Here is a 13,388-nt window from a genome sequence, read left to right as displayed (position 1 = left end):
CTTAAAATCTAATAACTACTGCCAAATATCGAGGTGGACTTTTTTCTTTGGTCCACCCTGTATATAACATACTATAGAAAAACATACTATAGCAGAACATGTTATAAATAAAGTACTAAAGAAAAAATTTGCTTAGAATTAATCAATGTATCCATTTCCGGGCTTATTTTGAACATTTATTTTTTCACCCCCGAGAAGGGATTAAACTCACCCCCAGGGCATAAGAACACTTTGACACAATATTACTTTTCTTTTTTGACATGTAACCTAGGTGTATGTCAAATGATAATCCAAGCAGTTATTGCAATTACTTTGCAAAAGATAATAATAATGTGACCTTATCCCTTGTTGGTCGGTGTTGAAGTCTCTGCCCTCTGTATGTCTAAATGCTTTCGCCAGAAGCAAGGAAGGCAGGGAAAACGCATAAAATTGCAGTATCTGGGACAAGTTATGAGAAATCAGCACCGTTACTCCCTGCTGCAGTCCATATTGCAAGGTAAAGTCAAAGGTAAGCGGGGACCCGGTAGAAGGAGAATATCATGGCTGCGGAATGTAAGAACATGGTTTAATAAAACCTCCACGAAACTGTTTCGAGTCGCAGCGAGCAAGGTTATGATTGCCAATATGATTTCCAACATCAGAAATGGATAGGAACCAGAAGAAGAAGAAGCTAGGTGACATTTCTTAAAAACTGGTAAAAGGGGTTTGAATTATAGTAAATTTACTATCTGAGAAAGATTTTTTTAGATGAAAACTGTATGCTAGAGTGCGCTATGAAATTACATGCCCAAAGTGTCTTGGTATACATACAGAGTGGGCTCAAGAAAACAGTCCACCTCGATATTTAGCAGTTTTTATTATATTTTAAGGAAATGACGAAATAGGTCGATTTTTGATCCAAGGGGGACACATTTTTACGGTACATACATCTGTCATTTGTCAACACCCCCTTCCAATTCCCCACCCCTTATTTTTAAATAAGAAATCGGGGTTGTGTGCTAGCTCATTTGTAAGGTTTTTCAATTATCTATTCAGTAATATAAACATTAAAATAATTATTTGTACAGGGTGTCCAAGAAAAAAATTTTTAATTAAATTAATTGACACAAAAAGAAAAATATATGTAATTTATTTAATTCAAAATACATTCTACTGCTGTCACAAAACAGAAAAAAATGTTTTTTGACAAAAAAACATTGTTTTTTGCTTAATTTCAATGTTCAAGCTGCCACCCATCTGCCTCTTGGTAGGTTGAATATTGAATTTATGCAACAAAAAATGTTTATTTTATCAAATAAACATTTTCTTCTGTTTTCTGTAAGCAGTGGAATGTATTTTTGGGGGTGTAGCGATGGATCGCCTCCACGTGGTGCACCCTGAGTAACGCCAAATGATCCATTACTCCCAATCCTAAGGTGTAACACCATCGTGTCGACGGGATGCATACATACGTACAGGGAGTAAAGTGTATCTAAAGCGATGCCCTAGGCCCTAGAGATGGCGAACTCTGGGGGATCATAGCCTTAGCACGGTAAAGGCGCACTGACGTTCCTGACAGCATTTCGTCCCAACGCGTGGGAACAAATATGGAGAACGAGACTGAAAAAACAAACACAAAAACGGGAACGGTCACAGAGGCGACTTCAGTCGTGGATACTGTATCTGTCCCAAATACTGAGCCAGAAGGTGTTCGGGAGGAACAGACTCTGCACAAAGTAACAAAAAACGCCGTTCTGGAGCTCAAAAAAGAAAGATGACGAGAGAGGCAAAAATGGCTGATGGGACATGGACCACAGCAAATCCCCATAAAAACAAAACGGGAGTACTGGTAAAACCCCAGAATAAAAAGAGACCGCGGGAGAATACCACTCCCCCCGCGCACGAAAAGGTTTTTTTTTTGAGGTCGTCTGACATATGTCTCCGATGGTACTGCAGCCTCATGGGCTTATTGTGCCAACCATCCTACCTTTTATATCACCCAATCCACAAGCTTGGTTCCACGTACCAAATTGTACATCCCTAGCATGGGTTGGGTGGCATATTCTGCTGGACTTAATTTTGGTTGTCCATAAATAGCCTGCCTCTTGTGATCCAAAGCCTCACACTCGTACAGTACATGATATGCTGTTTCAGTTCCCCTATTGCACAGCCTGCAGTTAAGGTTCCCTTTGTACAGCCCAATTCTATTCAGGTGTCCTTTCAGGGCACAGTGACCCGTGAGAAGACCTGTAATTATGCGGAGCTGACTCCTATGTAATTTTATTAGTTCCTCTGCTCTCCGTTTTGAGGGTTCCCTTATTAAGGGCCTCCCGTGTCGCTGACCAGGTACGTTCCCCCAGTATTCTTTATGTTTGTTTTTGACGCATTCCCTGACTTGTCCCCTAATTATTGTTTTAGGTACTCCTAGAGCAGGTTCTGGGCCAAAATATAAAGTTGATGAACCGTTCCTTGCCAGCTCATCTGCTTTCTCATTACCGTCTATCCCGGTGTGTCTTGGCACCCAGAATAGAGTTACACTATTTCTTTCGGCCAGTTCTTCCAGTTCTTGCCGGCATTCCCATACCAGCCTTGACGTCACTTTCGGGCTCATTAGTGCCTTTAGTGATGCTTGGCTGTCTGTGAGTATATTGATCCGTCTATTTTCATAGACCCTCAAGTTGTCCATTGTGACACACTACAGAATTGCGTACATTTCCGCTTGAAACACAGTTGTGTATGTTCCTAGTGAGAAACTGAGTCCTACATTCTCTGTTTCACTAAAAATACCGACTCCAGTGCCTTCATCGGTTTTTGATCCGTCCGTATACCAGATCGTTCCCCTGATTTTGCTACTGATGCTATTCCACTCCCTTCGGTCATTGATTTCTATTCCGAAGTTCCTATTAAATGTGTATTTTGGTACCATGTGGTCAGTGTATGTATCAGATATACTTACCCCACCTTGGTTCCAAATCTGATTATGCCCAAGGTTCTCGTATTTATCCCTTGGTTTTCCCTGCAGCTTGTATGCTCCCATCCTTGCTTCCCTCTGATGAATATATCAAGAGGGGGTAGGTCTAACAGGGTTTCCAGTGCCGCCGTCGGTGTTGTTTTTATTGCTCCCGTTATTCCCAAGCATGCAAGTCTTTGTATCCTGCTTATTTTGTTTATAGCGGTTCTTTGCTGCATCTTTGTCCACCATACCAAGGATGCATATATTATCATGGGTCTCACTATCGTTGTATATGTCCAGTACGCCATTTTCGGACAGTCCCCATGTTTTTCCATGTGTGCGTCTGGTCCGCATTAATGTCGCCTCCGCTCTTTTAATTACTCTTTCAAGCTGTCAGTTCCAGGTAAGTTCTGGGTCCAGTATAACCCCTAGATACTTTATCTCTTTAGACAGCTCCAATTGTTCACCATTAAGGATCAGAGGCCTTAAGTCCTCCAGCTTCCTTCTTCTGGTGAACGCAAATGTGACTGTTTTGGAAGGACTGACTCTCAGCCCTTCTTCCTCAGTCCATTTGGTGACAACATTAAGGGCCTGCTGCATGCCTTCCCTTACTATGTTCTGGAATTTTCCCTGAACAAGGACTACCAAGTCGTTTGCATAGCCCAGGGTTTCATGGCCGTTCAATTCCAGGGACTCAAGAAAATCGTCTATGACAAGGTTCCATATTAGCGGGGACAGAACACCTCCCTGCGGACACCCTCGTCGGATCTGGGCGATAATGCTCTCCCCTATAATGGACGTATATACGAGTCTCTGTTGTAGCATGTGGTCTATCCACTTGCAACAAATTTCATCGATCCCTTTTCTCTTCGATGCTCTTGAGATTGTTTCTAAGGATATATTATTGAACGCTCCTTCTATGTCCAAAAAGGTCGCTAATAGTACCTCTTTGTGCTTGAGAGCATATTCAGCTTTTTCTACAAGCTGATGTAATGCTGTCTCTGTTGACATTTCTGCTCTATATGCATACTGGTTCTTATGTGTCGGTCTGTTTTCCAATACGCCATCCCGTATATGCCTATCTAGCAGTTTTTATAGCGTCTTAAGCAGAACAGACATAAGACTTATTGGTCTCAAAGACTTTGCCCCATCCTGTCCAGTTTTTCCAGGTTTTGGTATAAAAGTTACTCTGATCATTCTCCATGCCTTTGGGATATATCCTAGAGCCAAACTGCTTCGAAGCACTGTACATATTCTATTTGCCAGAAGGTTGGATCCCTTCTGCAATAGTACTGGATAAATCCCATCTAAGCCTGGCGATTTATAAGGTTCGAATGAGTGTAATGCCCATTTTACTTTTTCCCCAGTTACTACTTTCTTTGCTGCCTGCCATTTCTCCTTGGATGCCCACACAGGGGTATCTAGTTGTGATTTCTGGCTGTTCTCCACAGTTAAGTCTGTAACTTGGGAACCGGGGAAGTGGACTTTCAGCAGTTCTCTGATAGTTCCTTCCCCTGTTTCTGTGTACTCTCCGTTTTCTGTTTGGAGAGTATATATCGAACTCTGAGGTCCTTTTGAGAGAATCTTATGGAGTCTGGCGTATTCTGGAGTTCTTTCTATATCCTCACAGTATCTTCTCCATGATTCTCTTTTCTGCTTTCTCAGAGTTTTACTGTACTCAGTTAGGGCCTTTATGTATTCATCCCAACTGATATTCTTGTTCATTGCGTTGTTGAATTTTTTACGAACTTTCCTTCTTAATTCTTTAAGTTCCTCATTCCACCAGGGCACTTTCCTGTTGGATTCCTTATTGATTGAAGAACAGTTATTATACGCCGAGATGATTGTGTTTTGCAGCTGCTCCACAACCATTTCGAGGTCTGTTGTATTTCTTATCGTATCCTTAGTCTGTTCTAAACTATATTCTAGGTCTGCTTCATACGCCTCCCAGTTAGTTTTCCTAGAGTTACGATAGGTTTCTAGGGTACATGCTTTTTCCCCTACTTCAAATCGTATGTGTTTGTGATCCGAGCAACTCGCATCATCAGACACACGCCAATTTGTAATTTTATTGCTAACGTAGTTGGTGGATATCGTTATGTCTATGACCTCCTTTCGAGCACTAGTCACAAAAGTCGGTTTATTACCTGAATTTATTATGTTCAGCTCGTTTTCCATAACAAATTCGAGTATAGATTCACCTCTTACATTCGTGTTCGTACTTCCCCACGTTGTATGATGTGCATTAGCATCACAGCCGATGATCAGCTGGGTTCTGGATCCCCTGCAGTCTCTTACCAGCTGCTCCACTTCCTTAGTTGGAGGAGAACCAGGTGCATCATATGGAAGGTACGCCGATGCGAGCGTAATCGCTCTTGACACCCTTCCCTTCCCTGATCTTATCTTGACTGCCGCTAAGTCTCTAAAACAAAAATTTGTTAACGGCAGTATGTTAAATTTCTTTTTGATAATAATGCAGGTTCGAGGTACCTCGGAGGTTCTGTCATATATGAGTTCCCCTTCAACTCCCCCTAACCCCATAATATTTCCCCTGTTCACCCAGGGTTCCTGAATAAGGGCCATCGAATTCCCTTTTTGCAGCCGTAAGGGCAGCCGAAGCAGCCTTACTGTGCTGCAAGTTAATTTGGAGGATTCTGATTCTCCCCTCCATCTTTTCCTCCAAGGACTTTAAAGATGACCATTCCGAGTCTGTAATAAGCTCGGAAACGGTTCCTCTCGAGGGCCCTGAAGGACACTTCGTCTATAGAGAAGGCCAGGAGTACTCCTTCCTTCTCTACTTTTTTGTTTAGAAGGAGCCACCCTCCCACTGGGGTTCTGTTGCCCCAGTCGTGTTCGGATAACTCCCTCTTCCTGTGCCTGGCCTGGTATAAATACAAGAACTTTGGGTCTTTTTGGAAGATCTTTGGATTCGACAGCCGTCAAATCCGCGTTCTCCCACAAACGGCCCAGCCGTTCCACTGCACCTGCCAGCCAGTTTTTGGTGTGTTCATTAGCGGGGGTAATCCATAAGACGCCTCCGCTAAAGTTAGTTCTGGCGAACTGCAGTGGATTACTGCTCCCCGAAGGAGCTTCATCCATTGCATCCGCAATCCTACTCTGGATCAGGTCAGCTTAAGCCTGATGCAGTGTTACCTCAGGATGTCGTCGATTTATGATCACCATCCTGAGTCTTTGTGCGGCCTCTGTATAAGGGTCAGCAGGTCTGGGAGCCTGCTTCGTCTTTTTGGAGACCTGGGGTGGTGTAACAGAGTACTCTCGGGGTCTCTTCTTACCTTCTTTATCGGGTCCTTTGTCTGTCCCGATAGCAGGTCTAGAAGTGCTCACTTTCCTCTGCATCCTTTTCCGTGGTCGTTGTTCCCACGTACCTTCTGCCATTTTTCTTTCCTTTATCTGTTTCCTCTTCTGAGCCCCAGACAAACGTTTTTTGTCCGACAGGTCCATTCTGTCAGACCCTGTCGTGATTGTATCAGCGGTTCCCTGAGTTCCCGCTGATGCTTCACTGTCGTGTTCTATTGTCTCCACGACAGTGCTTGAGCTGGAGGATTCGTCCGAGTCCGAAATCACTCCAGCCTCTTTTCTTTTATTTTGTTCTTGGTCCATGTTTTATCCCACGAGTAGCTAGGGAAGTTTTGGTCACCTGTGCCAGAGCTCCGCATTAACACAGGAAGGCTAATAAAACCAGGGATTCGCCCATTTCCCGGAGTTCGCATAATAGCAGCTTAGCAAACCCTAAGTCCCGTAGGAGCATCCTCTACTACGCCAAACCTTCGGCTTATGCTGTTCCACCTTAGCTTGAGGGGATTTTTATTGTGGTTCCCTTCCACTTGGCCGGCCGGTTAAGGCAAGCCCCCACACCTGGCAAACATTTCCTCAACAACCACCCGTCTACCAGGCACGGTATGATAGCAGTTATTCACTCTCTCATGGAAGGGCTCATGTGTCGCACGATTTGGGCTGATACCAGGTCCTGCCTCCTGCGACACATGGGTCCTCGTCATCCATCCTCTCAAAGCACAGGTCAGCTGCCTCCCCTCAACTGTGCTACCACGAAAAGGGTTGCTAAAAGACCAAGGAGCTATAATGAGCAGACTAGGTCATACAGCAATGTCACAAAAGTATTCAGGATGGCGGTGGCATACAGGCACCACTCAACTAGATCAGGCTCAAGTAGACCTGATCATTAACAAACTAAAACTAGCAGTGGATGAGGCTCCTGTTGGAAGTCAAAATCAACTGCTGCAATTCCACAAAACATCGTTTAGTGCAGGGACTCTGTGGGTAAACAGTGCTAACGAAAATACTAAAAAATGGACTACTGAGGTGGTAAGAACTATGGAGGGCCTGTGGGAAGGAGTCGACTTAAATGTAGTCGATCCCAACCACATGCCCAAACGCCCTATGGTCCTTGCCCGCATCCCCGAGAAATATGCTGAAGAATCAACAGTCATAACCCATTTATAGTGGCAAAATACAGACCTTAAGACGGAAGACTGGTTGCTGAAAAATCGGAAGGTCGGAAAGGACATGCAAATCCTCGTATACACGATCGACGAGGTCTCCTATAAAGTATTGAAGGCTGCTAATTTTAAGGCATATTACAGACTTGGAAAGGTATCTTTCAAAACCAACAGAGGCATTAATGGCTCCAATCAGAATCCTGCAAGCGAATCTCCAGCATAGTAAGTCAGCTTCGGCAGAACTTACTGTCGCCATGAGAAGGTTCGATGTGGCCTTGATACACAAGCCCTGGGTTTACAAGGGCAAAATAAGAGGTATATCAGGTATTGGTGAAGAGCTTATATACAGTTGAGTCCGGGAATCTTTACCCGTGCGTCATCATTTAAAGCATACGAAATAAGTCGATGATAAGTCGGAAATTGAAATTTACTAAACGCAACAGCAAGTCACTTACTGTCACTTGCTCTTGCGTTTAGTAAAGTTTAATTTCCGACATCATCGACTTATTTCGTATGCTTTAAATAATGACGCACGGGTAAAGATTCCCTAACTCAACTGTATAGCCGATCTGCCGATGTCCAGAGGACTTGCATAATAGTCAAACGAAACATCAAGACACTGCCGTTGATGAATTACTCTTTCAGGTATTTAACAACGGTAAAGATGAAGATCATAAATGGAGGAGATGTGAGGGAGATAGTATTCGGATCAGCATACCTCTCATATGATGATCCCGAACAACCACCATCAAGGGAATTGGAGCAGCTAGTGAGAGATTGCAGAAAAAATGGACTGCAATTAATCATTGGCTGTGATGCGAATGCGCACCATCTGACTTGGGGCAATACAAACACTAATGCAAGAGGTGAGTCAGTACTACCGTTTATAATGTAACATAATTTAGACATAATAAACGTAGGAAACAAACCAACCTTCATGACTTCACGACGGAAGGAGGTGATTGATATAACAGTTTCTAACTCTAAGGAGTCAGGTGAATACACTCAGAATGGTGAAGACACCCTGAAAGAGCTTTTCAGGGTGCACTTTTCTGAGTCTAAAACGAAACTTATACCACTAGACACATGGCAAACCGGACTGGATATCATGACTTATGGTTCTAGAGAAAACCCGCATGTGGCAAAAGAAGTTATAAACCAGGAAAAAATCAAATGGGCAATAAACTCATTCGAGCCATATAAATCACCTGGTCCGGAAGGGATTTATCCAATACTTCTACAAAAGGGAAACGACCCTCTTTTCAAAAAATTGTGTAAAATACTGCAGGCTAGTTTAGGGCTGGGCTCCAAAAGCATGGAGGCTGATAAGGGTGGCTTTTATACCTAAACCTAGCAAAAGTCTCTTAAAAACCTCCCATCTAGGGTGGCAAAATCGAACAGAAAAGAGCCAAGTCTCTGCGGCCAATAAGTCTGATGTCATTCGTACTATAGACTTTAGAAGAACTGCTAGATAGGCATATCAGGGATGGTGTATTGGTTGAAAGTCCGATACATCAGGGACAATATGCGTATCGAGCGGGAGTCTTCACAGAAACGGCACTGTACCATCTCGTACAGAGGGTGAAGAACGTTCTAGAAAACCAAGAAGTGATGCTGGGTGCATTTCTCGATATTGAGGGAGCATTTGACAACACATCCTATGAAGCGATCACACGGGCGATCCGTCTAAAAGGAATAGACGAAACAAGCTGCAGATGGATAGACTGCATGCTGAGGAGCCGTGTGATATACGCTACGTTGCTGAGGGATACAGTTTCAGCTCAGGTAGCCAGAGGCTGCCCACAGGGGGGAGTTTTGTCTCCTCTATTGTGGAATCTGGTCATGGATGGCCTGATAGCTAGACTAGACAACGATAGGCATCATGTCGTGGGCTTTGCGGATGACTTATTATTCTGGCGCTGGTCCACGAAAAATTTAATGGTACCGTCAGAGATCGAATGGAAAAGTCTCTAAGCGCAGTTACAGAATGGACTTCAAATGTAGGGCTTAACATTAGTCCTCTAAAGTCAAAAATTATGAAATTTACTAAAAGGAGGAATTTAGAGCAATTGGGTCCTCTAAGTCTAAATGGTCTATATTTAAATCTGGTGAGTGAAGCTAAGTATCTCGGGATAATATTAGACTCAAGACTTACTTGGAATCAGCAGATAGAAAGAATAACGAAGAGAGCGGTAACTACGTTAATGGTAGCCAGACGTACTCATGAAAAAATGTGGGGTTTGAGACCAGACATGGTACATACATTGGATTTATAACATGGTGGTAAAACCCACAATTACATATGCATCAGTGGTATGGTAGCCAAAAGTGCAGCAAAAAAGTGCCATCATAAAATTAAGCAAGATGCAAAGACTTGCTTGTCTAGGGATGACGGGGGCTATGAGGGGCATACCTACGGTAGCTATGGAGGATGGAGGCACTACTGGATCTCCCTCCTTTACATATAACACTAAGAGGTGAGGCAAAAATAGAGTATTATAGACTGCGAGAAATCCTGAGCAACGTACCAGTTAAATCAGGACATAGTAGAATTACAAATGGAACTAATGATGCCGAATAGATGATGATCCAGATACAAGCCTGAAGTACTTTTTAAACGGACATTAGCCCACGAGATGAATGGGACAGACAAAACTCTCGACCCAGACTGCAGGGTTAGACCTGGTATACGGACGGGTCTAAAACTACAGAAGGTTCGGGCGCAGGAATATGCTGTAGTGGTGGAAATTTCAACATTTCTATTCCACTGGGAGAGTATACCTCCGTATTTCAGGCAGAGATTTTTACAATCTTGCAGTGTGCAAGAGAAAACCTGAGGGCCTTTGAACTGCAGCGGGTTAACATATGGACAGATAGCAAAGCAGACATTGGGGCTCTTATAAGCCCAAAGGTGAACTCTAGACTGGTGTGGGAATATCGACAAGAAATTGAGAGACTGGCACAACATAACAGTGTTATACTGGTATGGGTTCCTGGTCATCGGAGCATATACGGCCATGAAAGAGCTGATGCACTCGCCAGGAGAGCATCAGCTACAACATACCTGGGTCCAGAGCCGGCCGTGGGAGTGCCAAAAAACACCGTCCGCGAACGTAAAAAAGCCTGGATCCGAACCCAATACAACTCACACTGGGAGAGTATACCCGGTCAAACACATGGCAAGATGTATATTGGACGGACATGTGCTAGTAGGGCTGAAGTACTGCTGAAAACAAGCAGGAATCAACTCAAGAGTCGTAACAGGTTTCCTCACTGGACATGCGCCAGTTAAGGGTCACCTGCATACAATGGGGCTGTTTCATGGAGACTTGAGCTACAGACTCTGTAACAGAGAACCTGAAACAGTCAACCATATCTTGCATGACTGTGAAGCATTGGATCGGAGGCGGCAAACACTTTTCGGAGATATCGAAGTGACTCCAAATATATATGGCACCCACCCACTAGACCTGTATAAGCTGGTACAGGGTTCCAAAATTCTGGAATGGGTTTCATAAACAAACGGAAGATGTACAATAAGCCAAGTGGCTGCAGTATGACCGGTTTACAACAGACGGCTTCCAGGGAAAAAAAGAATGTATTTTGAGTTAAATAAATTACATACATTCTTCTTTTTGTGTCAATTAATTTAATTCAAAATAAGTTTTCTTGGACACACTGTATAAATAATTTTATGAATGTTAATATTACTGAATAGAGAATTGAATAGCCTTTCAAATGAGCTAGCACACGACCCCTATTCCCTATTTAAAAATAAGGGGTGTCTATGTTTAAAATAAATAAAGTCTAATAAATACTGCCAAATATCGGGGTGAACTGTTTTCTTTGGGTCACTCTGTATATATCGCCTAGCTAAATAGGGGATGGCACATTTCCACCCGTTGATTCACCCATAATAAGTTACTAGTTAAATCCTACCTTTTTGGTATTCGGTTTGTTCCTTACTCTGTATAGACTATCCATATTTTTTTTTTCTTCTTCTAAAGGTGCCTATCTTCTGGAGATGTTGGCAACCACATTGACCCATCTTATTCTATTTACAGCAGCTCAAAATATGTAGATCAGACGACGTTAGACCAGTCCACTTCCTAAGATTGGCCATCCAGGATATACGTCTAGGTTCAGAGCCTCTCTTGCCCTCAATCTTGCCTTGTAAAATCAACTGTAGTCGTCGATATTTATCATTTTACGCATAATGTGGCCGAAGTAAGCCAATTTTCTATTTTTTACGGTGTTAATTATTTCTTTGTCTTTTCTTAGCCTCTGGATAAAAGTTATGTTGTGCATATATGAGACACTCAACATACGTCGGTAGCACCACATTTCAAACGCCTCTAACCGTTTTATAGCATCTACTATAAGACGCCAGCTTTCACCTCCGTAGAGGGGGACACTAAAGACGTAACATCTAAGAACTCTTATGCGTATATTGATGCTTAAAGACAAGTTGCAGAGAATCTTCCTAAGACTGTTAAAAGAGCTTCTGGCTTTTTCAATACAAGTTTTTATTTCGTAGCTATGATCTCAAGTATCCTTAATTTTGCAGCCCAGATAGCATATTTTCTGTACTCTTTCTAGGGGTGTATTGTTTACGGTAACTTGGGCGTTTATGTTGGTGTTCTTACTAACGATCTTATTTTTATCTTCTTACAATTTAGTTTTAGTCCCTATTTGTTACATGCTTGTACAACATTATCCATGATTCTTTGGATCCCCTGCGCACTATCTGCCAGCAATACTGTATCGTCTGCATGTCGAATATTATTTATAAGTTGTCCATTTACTGCAATACCATCTTTTGATTCGTCCAAGGCCTCTTTAAATTCTTTTTCACGCTCAAATCTCGCACACTTCTTTGTTTTTAACTAGTTTTTCATAATAAAACTGTTAAAAATAATTTAATACTAAGTAATATAACTTTGACAGATATTGGACCAAAACAATTTTGTTCTCCTTTGTCTAGCGTTTTCTAACTTTTAGGGTTCACAAAATTCGAGAAAAGTTGGATTTTTTATTTCTAATTTATTTTTCTTTTACAAATTTATACCGATGTGAAGGTCAGCACAAAGCTTAAATATCGACTAATTCTGTTTATTTACCTTTTTGTCAACCTCCAAATGAGTGGGGTACATTAATGTCCCAATTTACCTTTTTGCATGAAACATGAGACCAATTTAAATCCTTGATAGATGCTGTAACAAGGATAACGGGGTTATTTCCCTGTGAAATGGTAATCTTGAGACAAAAACGAGATTAGAAGGGTAAAATGTACTTCGGTAAGTTTGTGAGACTTTTTGTGTATTAATTATAATCCTAAGAGGTTTTGCTTTACTTATTTGATGGAGTAAGTTTAGTTGCGGAAAGTTGGAAAAGTAAATTTGAAGAGTGCTGAATCTTTGAGTCATCCATTAAACTTCTAACAGGGCATGATGTAAGAATTACAAAATGGATTCTTCTTTAAATTGGTTTTTCATTTACTTAATCCTCAAGTAAAGTTATACCAATTGTTGTTCTACAGAAACTGTCACAAAATTGATCAAACTTATAGTCCAAGAGTATTAAGCGAATTTTGCTCGTGAAAAGTAATATGGACAACCTATACGGGAATATGTTAAGTTAGTCGAGTACATGACTTTTCCACACGGACGGACACCTGAGCGCGGGACGAGGGTAGTTATAAGGGGTCAAATTGGTGGTTTTAATTTTTTTTTGTGAAACTCATGATCGAGATAGTACACCAAAATTTGGAAAATAAGTAGGTTATGACGCAACTAAGTAAAATCTCCAGGGGAACGCTGCTTTGGGGTTAAAGGGGTGGGGGCAGGGGTGAATATAAAAATTATAAGGGGTTTTTGTGACGTTTATGATCGGGATAGTGCACCGAAATTTGGGAATAAGTAGATCATGATGTAACTAAGCAAAATCTACGGGGGCGGAACGCTGCGTGGGGAACAAAG

The sequence above is a fragment of the Diabrotica virgifera genome, chromosome 8 (assembly GCF_917563875.1).
Source record: "Diabrotica virgifera virgifera chromosome 8, PGI_DIABVI_V3a".
NCBI lineage: Eukaryota > Metazoa > Arthropoda > Insecta > Coleoptera > Chrysomelidae > Diabrotica > Diabrotica virgifera.
The sequence above is the reverse complement of the archived record's forward strand: the minus strand, read 5'-3'. Positions refer to the sequence as shown.